Below are 16,827 nucleotides of genomic sequence, written 5' to 3'. Positions count from 1 at the left end.
CTGATGTAAACCTACAAATACGTAATTAGTTAAGTTGAACACTTATGAACCCTGTTGCAACGATGCTCACTCTACTCACCATATACTCGATGTCAGACTTTATTAATTTAATTACCAGGTCGCAAATTCCGGAGATGTATGTATGCTTGTGTTGCACTAGCCCCTGTTTTTTTTTTCTTCTTCTTCTTTTGCCATGCCCCTAGTTATATGGTTAGGTTATGGCTAGGTTAGGTTAGGTTGGGTTGGATTGGGTTGGGATAAGTTAGGTTAGGTTAGATTAGTAACTTTAGCGTAATTTAGGCGTAGGAAACATATTGAGATTATTTTCAAGAAAATTCAATGGTTATTTTTTGAGATATGGCGTCCCGATTTTTTCAGGGAAAGGTCTCGGTACTCGGTCACATTTCGGAAAAATGCTGCCGGGTCTACCATTAGACAGTGGCACCGTATGTCACGCGTGCGTAATTTTTGCTTGGAAACAAGTGGATTTTAGAGCAGTTGTGTCATTTTCACTGGTATAGTGGTTAGTTAGGTCTTTCTCCTCATCGAGAACGGGATTTGCCGTATGTAAGGTCCACAATAATGTTCAGTGGAAGGCCACCGAAAATAGATCTTTCAGTGGTCTCGGTATAATGCTGTATGAGCCGCGTCCCATGAAACTCTCAGCCGGCCGTGGTGGCCTGTGCTGTTGCATTGCAGAAGCACGATCATTGCTACCTTTACCCTTAAATAAAATCAAACCTGCTGAGGCTAGAGGGCTGTAATTTGGTATGTTTGATGAATGGAGGGTGGAGGATCAACATACCAATTTGCAACCCTCTAGCCTCGGTAGTTTTTAAGATCTGAGGGCGAACAGAGAAAGTGCGGACGGACAGACAAACGGGCATCTCAATAGTTTTCTTTTACAGAAAACTAAAATCACCTGAGTTCCTGCGCAGGCGTCATTTATGTGTCCAGAAATGTCTCGAAATCCCATTAGTTAAAGGGACGATTTTCCCTCAGGCAAAAGGTCAATCACACCCTCCTCCCCCCTCCCCAAACCCAAACCCCCTATTCTTACTGACTACGAGTATGTGATGACGTTCATAAAACTGTGCTTCTGGAAGACTTTCCTTCCCACCATCATTACGTCAGCACTTCTGATTGCCGTTTAAAAAAGATGATCTGTGTAATCTTGAGCCTATGAACTTCTAAATCTACCCATGGGCTTTTGTCTTCCAGATTTTAATAGATATATTCGAAATTGATGGAAATATTTACTAACAGGAGTAAGTTTATGTCTTGAGGTGTTTATAAACTCTTCCATACATCTATACATAGATTATTGTTAACTTAAGATTAATGCTGTACGTTGCTAGCTTTACTGTCATTCGCACAGTAACGATGATAGTAAACGAAATAAGAACGACAGATAGATGTCATGCAGAACGCTGACAAAATATGAACGCCATGCGTAATGTTAACATTAAAATGTAAAGCTGATGAATTACGAGCGTCATGTGACAATTCTTGCGTCATGTTATCAAAACACGGTCGTATGCTTCTTGCAAACGCAATACGAAAGTCATGCGCAGCTTTGCAGCTTTCAAAAATATCCTTGAGTTGAGACCATTATTAGACTTTCCAGATCGTTAAGTGGATATGAACTGTTGGCGAATGAATAGAGAGAGAGAGAGAGAGAGAGAGAGAGAGAGAGAGAGAGAGAGAGAACAGTTTCAACATCGTATGACAAAAATACAGGCTTTTGTTTACACGCATTTCTTATGTCACTTTTCTAGCGTCGTCATCACCAGCTCACACGACAGTCGAGGTTTGGTAACATAATTCATTTTATGAGTAATGACAACCTGTGCGGATTCGAGGGCGTCTGATGATGTCATGTACCCAAGGGCTTTTTTAATTAAAGAGTCAAGAGGAAGGAGCAGACAACTTTCACTGTATTACATAAAATGTCAATTCTGTTAACTGGGAGAAAGTGACTTTTCCGAAAAGGGAATTCCGGGCGAGGAAATCGGGTCGCTGAAACTAGTGTTGTTATTGTTGTTGCTGGTAGCAGGGTTAAAGCAAGAAAGTTTAGTCAAATGGGAACTGCTACGAAATCATCAGCTTATATCTCTCAGTGTTGCTATACAATTCATACCTCGTCAGTATACCATAATTTTCCTATGATTTTTCACTATCATTTGTTTAATATGCTCATCTGTGTATTACTTTATGATCCTTCTTTCGATTCTGTTTTTATTTTCATTCAACATTATATGCACCCTCTTCTTCTGAACCCTGTTTTGTAATGAAATAACATCTAGGAATAATAATAATAATAATAATAATAATAATAATTAATTATTATTATTATATTATTTATTATTATTATTATTATCATTATTATTATTATTATTATTATTATTATTATATTATTATTATTATTATTATTATTATTTTTTATTAAAAATAATGGCAGAATTCACAGAATTGATTTTGTACAATATTCTTTCAATTCTCCTAATGATTTGCTTTTCTGGCACGCTGGTATTATAAAGCAGCTGTCCCAATGTTCATCGTGCTGTAGGTCGTCAACGGAAATTTCGTTGACGACCTACAGCACGATGAACATTGGACAGCTGCTTTATAATACCAGCGTGCCAGAAAAGCAAATCATTAGGAGAATTGAAAGAATATTGTACAAAATCAATTCTGTGAATTCTGCCATTATTTTTAAAAAAATAAAACTTGACTGGATCTGTTTGAAAATGAAGGTCTGTTTCCAGCATATTATTAAATTATTATTATTATTCATTTTATTTTTATTATTTTATTATTATTATTATTATTATTATTGTTATTATTATTTTCAGGAACGCTCACGGCGGTGCTTGGTCATGCAATTGCAAGGTCCCTCTTTTCGAGGAGTGAAAAAGCAATTTTTTTTTCTTAGACAAAACCACCATTAGCTCACGTTGAACATACACTAGATGAAACTTACGGTAGCAGTGTACCAATCCGACAAAATAAAAAGCAAAAACGACAAAGATAATGCGTAACTCAAAAAAAAAAAAAAAAAAAAAAAAAATTGTGACAGAATGCGGACCTTTCACCCTTCCCAAAAATGACTAAGTCCAAAATAAATATTTTTTTCTTTTCAGAGAGCGAAGTGCAGTCATTTAAAAAATCACTTGAAATTATATCAGACCGTTTAAAATAACAGAGGCGAGAATGGCAGTACGAGGTTTATAAACTGGGATGGCTACGCTTCATTGCACGTAAAAGGAGTGATTCGGATAAACCAAGCTTTTCACTCTATAAACATAAAAGGCATGCATTTTTTCAATTGCCGTTGGTGAAATAATCGCTTGCGTCGTGGTTAATGGAAAAACATGAATGAAAAAGACAAGCGTTGGTTGAAAAACATGCTTCGAAAGAAGTAAAAACCGCTCGAGTAGAAAACCATTGCAAGAAATGAAAAAAATACTTGACGACCGGAACATCGCGCAAAAACATGACCACAAGACAGCCCAACTTCGTCCTTCGAAAATACACAGTACTTCAGTTTTAACACCATAGGCTAACTTTTTTTTTTTATTGAATGTAAAGTGTAATAAAAACGGGGGGAAAATCTCATGATTTGACTTTTTGTGATATGAGGAATTTTGTGATACTTTGTTTTATTATTATTATTGTATTTAACACACGCCGTAGTACCATGCAGCTCTCTATCACACACACAAGCACACATCCACAAATGCATATAGTGCGAGTATCTACATCTTCCCATCCATCTATATATACTTATATATACATGTGTGTGTGTGTGCACGCGCGTATGAATGGTTGTAGTCTTCCTCTTTCAATATGTATTTATAAACACACACACACACACCCACATATATATATATATATATACATATATATATATATATATATATATATATATATATAATATATATATATACACAGTACATGTTTGTGAGTTTGCGTTTATGTATATTAGTAATCTTTCTTTTTCAATTATGCCGTTATTTCCTGCGAGGAAGTCTTATTGAGGGTGTTAGCTATCTGGGTTCTCAGCAATTAATTTGGGTTTAAGGTTTATAGGCATGTGACCTTTTCAACCCAAACCGCTAAGCCCACAAGTCGACGAATTCTCAGCTTATGTCAACAAAACCGCAACGCATTTTTCAGGAAAGTGTCTGTAGTTGTTTTCAACCCCTGGTGGGTTTGAACTATGGTCTCTTCATGTGTGACTAGATTTTTAAACCCACTGAGACACAAAGGTTATATATATATAGTAATATATATATATATATCATATATATATATATATTATCATATATATATTTGGCAATGTATGTATGTATGTATATGTGTGTGTATGTATGATTGGTATGGGCACCCGGGCCGTCGGTCTGACGGGACTGAGATTCGGAACGGAGATGGGTTTCCACCCCGGGAAGGTCGAGACCTATGTTCAGGCCCCGGTGTCCCAAAATTTCTACTTCCCCTCCTCCGAAGGGTGAGAAGGGATTCCGTGAAACAGAGCTGGTTCTGCCCGTGAAACGGGGCTGGCTATGCCCGTAGACTTAGTTACTTTACAAATTTCTGTATACATATGACTTATCATTTGGAAAAGAATACTATAGGGTAAACATCAATGACATCAAAGAGGGTGGTTTTAGAAGTGTTGACACAGAGAGAAAATGAGAGGAATAGAAAATGAGAGAGAGCAGACCGGGTGTTAGGGAGAAGAAAAAGGAAAAAAGACAGACGGACAGACAGACAGACAGAGAGTTGGGATTGCTGAGAAAGAGAGAGTAAGAGAAAGGAACGAGTGGGAGAGGAAAAGAGAGAGAGAGAGAGAGAGAGAAAGAGATTATCATTTATTATTATTATATATTATTATATATTATTTATTATGTATTTATATATATGTATATATATAAATATATATATATATATATTATATATATATATATATTATATATATATATATATATCTAATAAAAGGAGCCCATAAAAACACCAAAATGTAGAGAGAAAAGTACTATATTTCAGAGACTGCTGTCTCTCTCTTCAGGTATATGAATGAGAAAAGTTTACAGAAAAGGTGGTATTATACCAAGAGATTCGTCCACAAGTAAGCCAATTTAGGTCACCCCCGCTGATATCTTCCTTTAATCTTCTTAAGCGTTGGTTGAATGAACACTGCGTCGACGATATCTGATATCCAATTCCCTTTTGAGATGTTCATTACCTGCTTCTCTTTTATTAAGGCCGATTCCATCATTTGACTCTTGTACCGGCAGTTGCTGCTATAAATTACACGTGACATATTACAGTTTATTCTATGGTTATGTTCATTTATATGGTTGAAAATAGCCGAGTTCTGTTGTCCATACCTAACTGACCGTTTGTGTTGTATTAATCTCTGGGGAAGTGATTTACCTGTAAATCCCGATGTAAGATTGGTCACAGTCCTGGCATGGGATCTCATATACCCCAGAGTCTTTGGGAGATGTCTTTTGTTGGACGTTAATCAGGGATTTGGCTAAGGTATTTGGGTAGGTAAATGCAAAAGGGTTGGATTTCCCAAGGGTGTGAGTTACTCTCTTAATCGTCTCCAGGTGGGGAATTTTTATTTTATTGTTGGGTGTGTCCTCTGGTCTTGTCTTTAGGGGGTCGGTAGAAAATTACGTTTGCTTTTTGAATTGCTTTCTCAATTATATGGTCAGGATACTTTAAAGATGAAAGTTGCTTGCGAATTAGTTCAAATTCTTTTTCCAGGAAATCTGGGGAACAAATTCGTAAGGCTCTTAAGAATAGGTTGCTAGCTACACCTATCTTGATATTATTGTCATGATAGCTAAAGTAGTGAATATGTGAAAGTGAGAACGTTGGTTTTCTGTATATGGTAAATTTGTATTCTGTCGTGTCTCTGATTATTAAAACATCAAGAAAAGGAATTTTGTTGTCTGTTTCCCATTCAACTTTAAATTTGATGCTGGGCACTAATGCGTTTAATTTTGAGAGGAATTCATTAAAATTACCCCACTTATTATCCCAAAATGTTAGTATGTCATCCACGTATCTCATCCACAGCATGTTTTTGGGTTTTATTGCATTTATTACTGTAGTTTCAAAGTATTCCATGTACAGATTGGCTAAAATAGGACTTAAAGGACTACCCATACTACACCCGAATTTTTGCTTGTAGAATGATTCCCCGAATGAAAATACGTTATTAGATGCACATAATTCAACTAACTTTATTATTTTGTCAAGTGCCAAAGGGAAATGATCTGAATAGGGGGATAATTTTTCCCTTAAAAACTGAAGAACGTCCTGTACTGGTACTTTTGTGAATAGGGAGTCTACGTCAAGGCTTAAAAGTTTTATGTTGTGAAGTGGTATATGTGCTTCTCTGAATTTGTGACAAAAGTCTTCCGAATGTTTGATGTGACTGGGAGAAAAAGTGCCTAAAAAAGGAGAAAGGAGGCCAGCTAACCATTTAGAAATTTTGTAATTGAAAGCTCCGGCGCATGAAACGATGGGTCTGAATGGAAGATTGTCTTTGTGAGTTTTGGGAAGACCATAAAAGTAGGGTAATTTAGGATTAATTAAAGTAATTAATCCTAAATTACCCTATTTATATATATATATATATATATATATATAATATATATATATATATATATATATATATATATATATATATATATATATAAATGTATAACTGAATCACGAAGTTAGGAACGTGATAAATCCATAAATAAAGATAAATGCCACGAAGGAAAAATAAACGAAGGAGGTCTGCAAGATCTTTCGACTTTAAAAGTATCTGCTCAGTAAAGGACTTTTAAAGTCGAAAGATCTTGCAGACCTCCTTCGTTTATTTTTCCTTCGTGGCATTTATCTTTATTTATATATTTATATATATATATGCTAGAAAGGTGACTCACTATACAACACTTTCAATATATGTATATATATATATATATATATATATATATATATATATATATCTTATTTATGATTTTCCGTTGAGGTTGCTACCCTATACTACACCCATGCTCCTAAGGGATGATGCAGGACGCATACACAGTCTGATGCCATTCATACTTGTTGTACAGGCATTTTCAATAGCCACAATGACTCCTAACAGCTGACTTTATTTTGCTCTTTTTCAGATACATTTATGACGACTTGAAGCCTACATCCAAGCTAGAAATAAACCAAGGTTTCGACTCAACGCTCAGTGGCTCAAGCTAACCTCTGCGGATTGGTTTAGAGGTCATTGGGGCTGTCATAAATACATGTAACAGGCTGTTTACTTCATATGGCATCTGGTGTCACTTACAAGTCAGTCATCCAGGCTCTCACCACATCGAGCGTTCTTTACTTTGCTTATAAAAAGCACGGTTCTGTCGTCAATATATATATACGTATAAACTATATATATATCATATATATATATATATATATATATTATCATACATATACATATATATATTATATATAATATATTATATATATATATATATACATACATATACTAACATATATTATACATATGTATATATACATTATATATATTATATAAACCTATATATATATACATACATATATACATATATATATATATACATACAATATATACTATATATACATATGTATATATATTATACATATATATATATTATATATGTATGTATATGTATATATATGTGTGTGTGTGTGTGTGTGTGTGGGTGTGTTGTATATATATATATATATATATATATATATATATATATATATATATAGTATATATATATATATATTAATATATATATATATATATATATATATATATATATATAATCATATATATATATATATATATATATATATTATATATATATATATATATATATATATATATATATATATATATTATATATATATATATACGTGTGTGTGTATGTGTTGACGTGACCTAGGGTCATAGGTAAACCTTCTCTTTCCCCTCTTTATGCATATAATTACATAAATCCTCCCCGATGTATGAGAAATGGCTTTGTACCAGGTTACAGAATATTCATGGTTTATTATATTCCCCTTGACAGAATGCATTGCAATTTCTCCAAAATTGTGACTCTGGGAAACAATGATTATGCAGAGATGACCGGTGATTAGTTTTTCCTTTATCAGGTATTAATTGTGGAACATTTCTTGTCCTGTCTCCCACATTCTTTCCTACAGGTTTGGCATCTGGCCCCAGAGGTAGCTTGGAAACCACTTTCTCTTGTTTTCAGGATATTGCATGTATGTAAGTAGAATGCAAATGTGGCCCCAAGTGAAAAGAAATAACGATGTCCCTACTTCTGCTCCAGGGGCCTGGAAGGTGAGGAACAAAACCGAATTTTGTTTGCTACAATGGCAAGTAGCCTCCACCATCGTGTTGGTAAAGAGGCAAGAAACAAGCAGTCACATCCCGGCAATCAGGGCCAAGGACTCAAAGAGCAAGGTGTCCAGAACCAGAGTGCAGGCAGAATATTCAAAGAACCACCATTCCAGAGGACATAAAAGCCCCTGTCAGGGCAAATATCTCGAATCCAGCACCAACCCTGAAATCACCATCTAACTTTTTAGTTATCTGTAAAAGAAAACTATTGAGATGGTTATTTATCTGTCCGTCCGCATTTTTTCTATCTCAAACAATACTGAGGCTAGAGGGCTGCACATTGATATGTTGATCATCCATCCTCCAATCATCAAACATACCAGATTGCAGCCCTCTAGCCTCAGCAGTTTCTATTTTATTTAAGGTTAAAGTTAGCCGCGATCGTGCGCCTGGTGCCAACAACACAGGGCACAGTTTTATGGACCACGGCTGAGAGTTTCATACAGCATTTATTCATTCCCATTGTATTACCTTCCAACTACTCTGTCATTCACATCTCGCACTACAGAGGCTGTTCCCTTACCATCTGTTTGCCGCGTACCGTGATGATAACGTTCACCAGAGAGAGAAGGCCCGATATTAGCCACATGTTTGAAGTCCCAGAGCTTCCGTCGAGGAAGAAAGACAATGCACAATAATTGAACTAACCTTAGCTCGTGATATAAAATCTCAGGTTCGTATTAAGTGGTACCAGTGGTAAACTTTACAACGGTAACTTCCTGTTGTTTCAAGGCCATCGGAAGAACACGTGGTTGGGGCACTTACGGTAAAAACAGTTATTTTGACAATGTATGGTTCTTGTCGTCATATTAATTTGTGGTCAAATTAACAGCAACTCCTTTTTTGGATCATTAGTTAATATCTACTGCTACTCTAAGTAATGAAATGGTTCGCCATTACGCCTACAGGCCTCAGAGAATATTACTGTACTGATAAACAGCATCGGGTTGGATATGAATAGATTATTTCGTAATATCAATGATTAAGTTATATTAAGCAAAATCACTAGAATAATTGAAAATGGATATTGGTTCATTTGGAAATAATGACAGAAAGTAATCTTGTATCTTGTATTTCCTGCGATTTGCAGGGCCAAGTGCCTATCTTGCCCTTGATTTGTAGGGCTCTAGGAGTTTGTTATGGTTTTGAGGAAGATTGCGTTGAAAATAATGATATTTTTGGCTTGACTATAATAATAATAATATTAAATGCTTTATTTTTCATAAGATTTCTAATGCGGAGGCTAATGGAGTAGACGAACTAACGGCATTTCGTCTCCTTAGCCCAATGGAGAAAACTACTGAGGGAGGAAGATCCGCCTCTTGCAAAAAATAAGTCTATACGAACCATCGCTGTTTTTCTACATCCACAAGCTTTGGTTTATAACCCACTTATTTTTCGTTTTACTACTGTCTGTTTTTGAGGTGGGGAGTTTGGAGTGGGGGTTGGTTTGAGGGTGGAGGGGGGTTGGTGGTTGGCTGCACTACATTTTTTCTCCCACATTTCTCAATATGCACAACTTCTCATTACTGATAGTGTTGTAATATGCGGAATTTCCTCAACACGAAAATCTCTTCATCGATTCAGAAAAAATGTCAGTCGGTAACCTCAGGATCATATGTTAGATGAGGAAAAAAAAACGTAATACGGGTCGAAGAAGCAAGAAAAAATACAATAAAAAAGAGACCTCGTATTTAAAATAAAGTTGAAAATGTTATTGCTTTAAGCAAGAACAGTGACAATTCCATTTACGCTTAGAGTAACATATGAATAAGTTAGATGATAAGAACTTTCAGGGTGACTGACAGTTTTAACTTTTCTTTTTTCTTTAAGAAGCTTACTAAGTTTTATGGGATAAGTAAACTACATATACCATAAATCAAGGCCCGAAGAGAACAAGGAAAGGAGGTCGTGTGTTTGTGTGTGTGTGTGTTATGTTGTTGTTGTTGTTGGAGGCCAGGACGGGTCTGCACCTCAGACGAGGACAGAGACCAATCTCTTAAAGACAATTAAAAATGGAATTTCAAGCTATTCGGTAGAATTAAAGACATGCTTCTGGTAAGCACGTTGTTCTTGAGCGTGGCTTCTTGTACTTGCTAGAGAATTAAACAAGTGTGTCGATTTTCATAATATTTTGAAAATAACTGATAACAGAGGAATTCCGTGTAAGCTGCTCCATAATAGACGTGGCATTGGTCACTTGCCAGTCGCACGGAAGTGTGCATTAACTACAGAAACCGGTTTCTGACAATTGAGGAAAATTTTCAGCAGACGTAGCAGCCATGAAACTTACATGAGGTGCAAGACAATTGAGAAAAAATATAGTCTTTAGAGGATGAAGCAACAGGAAGTAAAGCAAAGAAATGAATCAAGAAAATAAAGCTCATGCAAAAGTCCAGACACCCTGCCTGGGGCTACTCCAGTGAAAGAAGTCATGACCATTATATATCTGAGTTCGTGTTCTTCAAATAATAGGCTTTTCAGATCCGAGCTTTTATATGGTTCCAGAGAAATGATAAAATCAGGACCTTTCCTAGATAGTGACCCTAAAGGTTTTCCGGGGTCGTTATCTAGGACTAATATTTCTTGGGGGTCGTTATCTTTATGATATGTACAGTCTTTTGTTTATCTTTTTACGGTAATCCCCAACGGGCTCGTAGTAAACACTCCTCAAAGGTGGATACATACCGTGTTAAAACCGTCGATTGTCAGTATCTAGGAAAGATCCCTAAATCAGTACGTCTGTCGTAGAAAAGTTGGAGCAAAGCCATCGATAACTCACGCGTGCTCATATCTGGAGTTCTTTTCGTTTTATCCAACCCGATGAATCTTAATTAACGAAGACTTCGCTGTGACCGGAAATAACTAGGCGCATAAAAGATGAATCATTAAACAATGACGCACGGCCAAGTAAATTGAAGTGTTTGTCTTCCGCCTCAATTTTTTTTTCTTTTTTTTAAGTTACTTCACTATTAGGAAATCTACATAGTTCTGTTGTTAACCCGACTTTGTTCCGTTAGCAGAAAGAAATAATGGGTGCTCCGATCACTTTTATCATCTTTCCTTGTTAATTTTCTTATATTATAAGCTTACTTTCGCCTTTTCCTTGTGATATTCTTTGATGGAGAAATTGCAGGGATTATAAAAACTGAAGCTAATGAGCATCGCGAATATACTGTATGTACTGTATGTTATACTGTTTCAAATGGATGTACGTATTACCTCGTTCGATATTTTGGTATTTTTTCATTTGTTCAACTGCTACTCTTTTTTTATTGTTATTTTACTGCTGAATAGTTTGTATCTCAAACTACTAGTTTTTGGTAACTGTATGTTTAAAAATTTCAGGTTTTTCTTGGCTATATACACTGTAAACTTTATCTCTTTCCTTAATAAACGCTCCAAGAAGCGGTCCGTTGGAGGACGAAACTGTTGGGCATTTTCCGAGACATACCATTTTCATTTTCCTATGTGGAATACAACTGAATAAGGAATCTAGTAAAAATTATTTTTAATTATATCATCCTTTTTCCCATCAATCACCAAACTATACTTTTTGGTGTCCATGAAACAGACAGATAGATAAATAATAGACAAATAGACTTTCGATATTATGAAGGCAGTTACTATTAGCAAATAGCCTTGCATGTCCTTCTCTATACAATTGCCTTTCCACTTCATCCTTCTTGAGTTCAATTTCTCTTTTGTTTGTTTCAAATGGCTGTTGAAATACAAATGTCATATTTTGTCTAAATCAGGGTATTCTCAGCCTGGGGTAAAAAATAGGGTTTCCAGGAAAGAGTTGCTTAAATACGATTAGAGAGAGAGAGAGAGAGAGAGAGAGAGAGAGAGAGAGAGAGAGAATGAGGGTTATGAGGAAGTACATGTGCAAGGACCCATGTGCTATAACATTCACGTGAAGTTGATCAATGGCCTGATTTTTAACAAGAAAATGGGAAACAAATATAGAGAAGAAAGTCAAGGTTTTTATCAGCGAAATGTCTTTCAGCTTGGTAGGCTAGACGTTGAGAAAAAAAAATGACCGCTGAAACTCAATTTGGCTGATACTATACACGGCATACCTAACAGCATGATCGATGTGTTTACAGAATTCTTTGTTATAGATTCGTTGGCATTTGTGTCCTCTATCTATTAGCCATTATCGTTCATGTTATTATATCTACCTTCAAATAGAAACGTAGTACAAAGAGATGGTAGATTGAGGTTCCTAACAGTAGGAACGGCTCACACCGTCCCATAGTTCGAACCAGGCACAACCCACCATGTGGACCCTACAACCTTTTTATCTTCACACGCGACCGCAGTGGTCCATTCGATGTTACGCGCAGAGCTGCGCAATAATATATGATTAAATATTATCGCGGCAAGTAAAAACATACGAATGACTCGAGTAACCAGTGGAGCTCACGATACAAATATATATATATATATATATATATATATATATATATATATATATATATATATTATATAGGGTTTTTTTGCCACGAAGGAAAAAAGAAAAAAAAAAAAAAAAAAAAAGCGAGTTAGCCGAGTATCCGGTCCTATTCGGACCCTTACTGAGGCTTTTCTGTAAAGGGTCCAATAGGACCGAAAGTACTCGGCTAACGCTCATTTTTTTCCCTCTGGTAAAAAAAAACCTTTATTTACATAGCATCATATAACTTTGTGATCAATTATCATATATATATATATATATATATATATATATATATATATATATATATATATATGATATATATTATCATTATATATATATATATAATATATATATATGTATATTATATATATATTATTATATATATATAATTATATATAAATATTATAATATTAAATAATATATATATATATATTAGTATAATATATATTAATATATATATATGTGTTATATATGTGTTGTGTGTGATGTGTGTGTGATATGTTATATATTATTTCAGAGTCGAGTTTATAAAACATTAAATGGTTAAACTCCGAGCGAAAGTTACGAATTGCATTAACTGCCGCGGTCTAAACTGGTCCCACATTTTCTTTTTCGTTTTCCTCTCTTTCAGTCGAAAGCAATAGTTGAAAGCAAATGTGCGAGTAAGCGTTCAACGAAAGGGAAGGTTTCTGTGCCTGAGTGGGCGTGGCTTTATCAGGACTGCCAACCTTAAGTGCCAAGTTATAGGAAAACTACAACAGGTCTTTTGTTTGTCCGCTTAGTTTTGGTATCGTATGATACAGTGTGGTAGAAGATGGAATAACTTCTATGTGTTTTTACTGAAAGATAAGATAACCGATTAGGAATACACAGAAATCACTGGGTGCACGAAGCTGAAACGAAAGCGTAACTAATGTCTTATATTTGTGACATTATATATATATATATATATATATATATATATATATATTATATATATATATATATGTGTGTGTGTGTGTGTACGTATATACATATATATATATATATATATATATATATATATATATATATATATATATATATAATATATATATATATATATATGTGTGTGTATGTTTGTATGTATATAAAACATATCCATGCATATACGTGCCTTTACACCTAACAAGAAACTGGCTTTGGTAAAAACTAGACAGTGGTCAGTGGACCGTTACGAATCTTGATTGAACCCCTTAAAAAAAATCCACAACATTAAGCCACAAATAACTCATTCACACAATTCACAAGGAATTACACAAAAGGACAATTTACGAAGTAACGTGCACCCACCCGGACAAGATTCGAGCCCATTTCCTTTGAGTCAAATTACGGTCGGGGACAGTGAATTCGATCATTTGGAGGTACAACGAGTCAGTGTTGTTCAGGGACAAAATAAGTTACACGCGCACGTGTAACTTATATATATATATATATATATATATATATATATATATATATATATATATATATATATATATATATACATATATATAATATATATATACATACATGTTATATAATATATATATATTATATATAATATATAATCTAATAATATAATGTATATATATATATATATTAGGTATATATAATATATTATAATATTATATTATATATATGCAACATATACCACGTTAGACAATTTTAAGGCTGAACAGTCGTCCATCATAGTCAATTTTTTGCATATTTCCACAAGAGTTACTAATGGAAGGAAATGCCACGCGTAGCAAAATGAAAGGTAAGAAAGAGAGAGAGAGAAAGAGAGAAGAAAGTTTCCGGGATGTCCCCGAGTACTAATTATGAATGAATTTCAAAGGGTTACATAACATCTTGAGAAATGACAGATCTATCATCCTTAGTAAAAAAAACTTTATAAACGTATGTGCAATCGAAAAAAAACAGTAAATAGAGAAAAGTAACTGATGACGTATTCATATCAGTTTCCGTAAGCCACGAGAATATTCATGAAGAGAAAGAATAAGCTTAAAATCGATATAAACTAGTAGCGTCCTTCCCAGCATCCCGCCGATCAGCTAGAGAGAGAGAGAGGTTACGAGAACATTTAGTGCCTCGTCATATCCCTATAATTGACCACACTGGGAATTATATATCAAAAGATTTGGCAGGTTTCAATTATCAAAGAAAGTCAGAAAAAAGCAGACAGGAAAACGTACTACGATGGATTGGGCACGTCATAACCTCGTGTAAGTTGTGCTTGGTTGAATGATAAAATAAATAAATAAAAGTACCTTGAATATTACGAAATTGCTTTATGCATGCAATCGAGGCGAAACTGCGAGAAATCGCCCAAACTCATCGAGGACAGAGCTCGAGTGGCAGGGCCAAGAGGCACTTGCATGAATGGGTAAAAGCTTATCAAATGACAGTCGTAGACATATATTCATAATAATACATTGTACAACGACTAATGAATTCGAGAAAGAGAAGTGTCAAGAGCAGACATGTCAAAATTGCGAAGACAAATACAGTTACACCTGCAAATATCTTGAAAAGCCTACCACGTGTTTGTGTGTGTGTGTATTTGTGTGTGAGTGCTGAACTATATTTAATACATATACAGGTAGGTCCGAATAAGGATGGGAGTATCAGAGAAACTTGCAGCAGTACAGAATCAATTTGAATGTGAGTGAAATGTTCAGTAAAAACCACAAAACACACACACGTGTATATATATATATATTATATATATATATATATATATATATATATATATATATTGCATGTATATATATCACACACATACATACAAACACACAAATATATACAATTTCATATATAAAATTTATGACCTGGTTATATCATATGTATATAATTATCTTTAAACATTACAGTGAGCCTTAATTATACCGTTCATTTGGCAAATATGAAGATCAGCGAGAATTTTTCGACGTGTTTACGGTTATTCCAATAGTAATCACACCATTCAGGATAAATCTATCAGAGATAATAACAAGAAGGCACACTTCGATTGTTTGGATACAGATGTAGTACTCGTATCACTAAGTTTCCACTATTTTATCGAAATTAAAAAAAATGAAAGAATGTCAAGTAGAAAGAGATCGCGTAAATGCAGATCTAAATCTTAAAACAATACTCATGCTGCTTGATCACTGTAATAGACCTGCAATTATTCGCGCCATTAGTTACATTTGCAAGGATATAATACATCAAAACAACGCTCTTACAATATAAAAACAATGACTTTACAGTCGTCTGTAAACAGAAAACACACTTACGTAAGTAATGTATGACCAGAAGAAAAAGCTGCAAGAAGCACTTCACTGTCACAGAAAAACGACAGAGTAAAACTTGGCTTCGGTCTCACCAGAGAGAGAGCTTTTAAAAAGCGCCAGCCAGTGGGTGATGACTTCCACACCAATAACAACGTTCAACTGAACGCTCCCTCCTCAGTCTGGAGTGGCTCTGCTGCCTCAGCCCTTGATGACGTCACCAGCAAATTCCTCCCGCTCTGGATACGTTTCCTGAGAGGTGAGCTAACCCTGGAACGACTGCGTACTTTCCTAGTGTTGCTGTTCTCTTATTTTTCGTCTGTTTATGTCCCGCGTTTCCCAGTTTTCTCAGATTTTGGTGGTCAGCTTTATCCATCGCACGATAGGGTCGCAGCTCTCCTTTTGTTCAGTTTTGTTCAACGATCTGAATTTAAGCTGAAGCCTTGTGAAAGCTGGGAACTGCGGTGAAGGTCGCATGAATCCATTGTTAGTTACTTAATGAATGATGGTGTGGATGCAAATACCAAGACGATTTGAATATGTTGAATGAAGTCCAAATTAGGATGATTGACAGTAAGGAATTCTCTCTCTCTCTCCCTCTTTCTTTCTCTTTCTCTTACTCTCTCTAAGGTATAACCTTTAGGTGAGGTGAATGGCAGTTGCTACCTCCTAATGAA

The 16,827-nt window shown here is 35.0% G+C and overlaps 1 protein-coding gene across 1 annotated transcript in view; it reads right to left on the bottom strand.

Annotated features, from left to right (window-relative positions):
- LOC135219365 (uncharacterized) overlaps positions 1-16,326 on the bottom strand; it is a 53,055-nt gene extending 36,729 nt beyond the window's left edge. Inside the window, exon 1 of the mRNA XM_064256075.1 lies at positions 16,157-16,326. The gene's annotated coding sequence lies outside the window, so the exon portion shown is untranslated. The remainder of the gene's footprint in view (positions 1-16,156) is intronic.
- Between the last annotated feature and the right edge of the window lie 501 nt (positions 16,327-16,827).

This window comes from Macrobrachium nipponense, chromosome 1 (assembly GCF_015104395.2).
Source record: "Macrobrachium nipponense isolate FS-2020 chromosome 1, ASM1510439v2, whole genome shotgun sequence".
NCBI classification, from domain to species: Eukaryota; Metazoa; Arthropoda; class Malacostraca; order Decapoda; family Palaemonidae; genus Macrobrachium; species Macrobrachium nipponense.
This window is presented reverse-complemented; position numbering and strand designations above follow the sequence as displayed.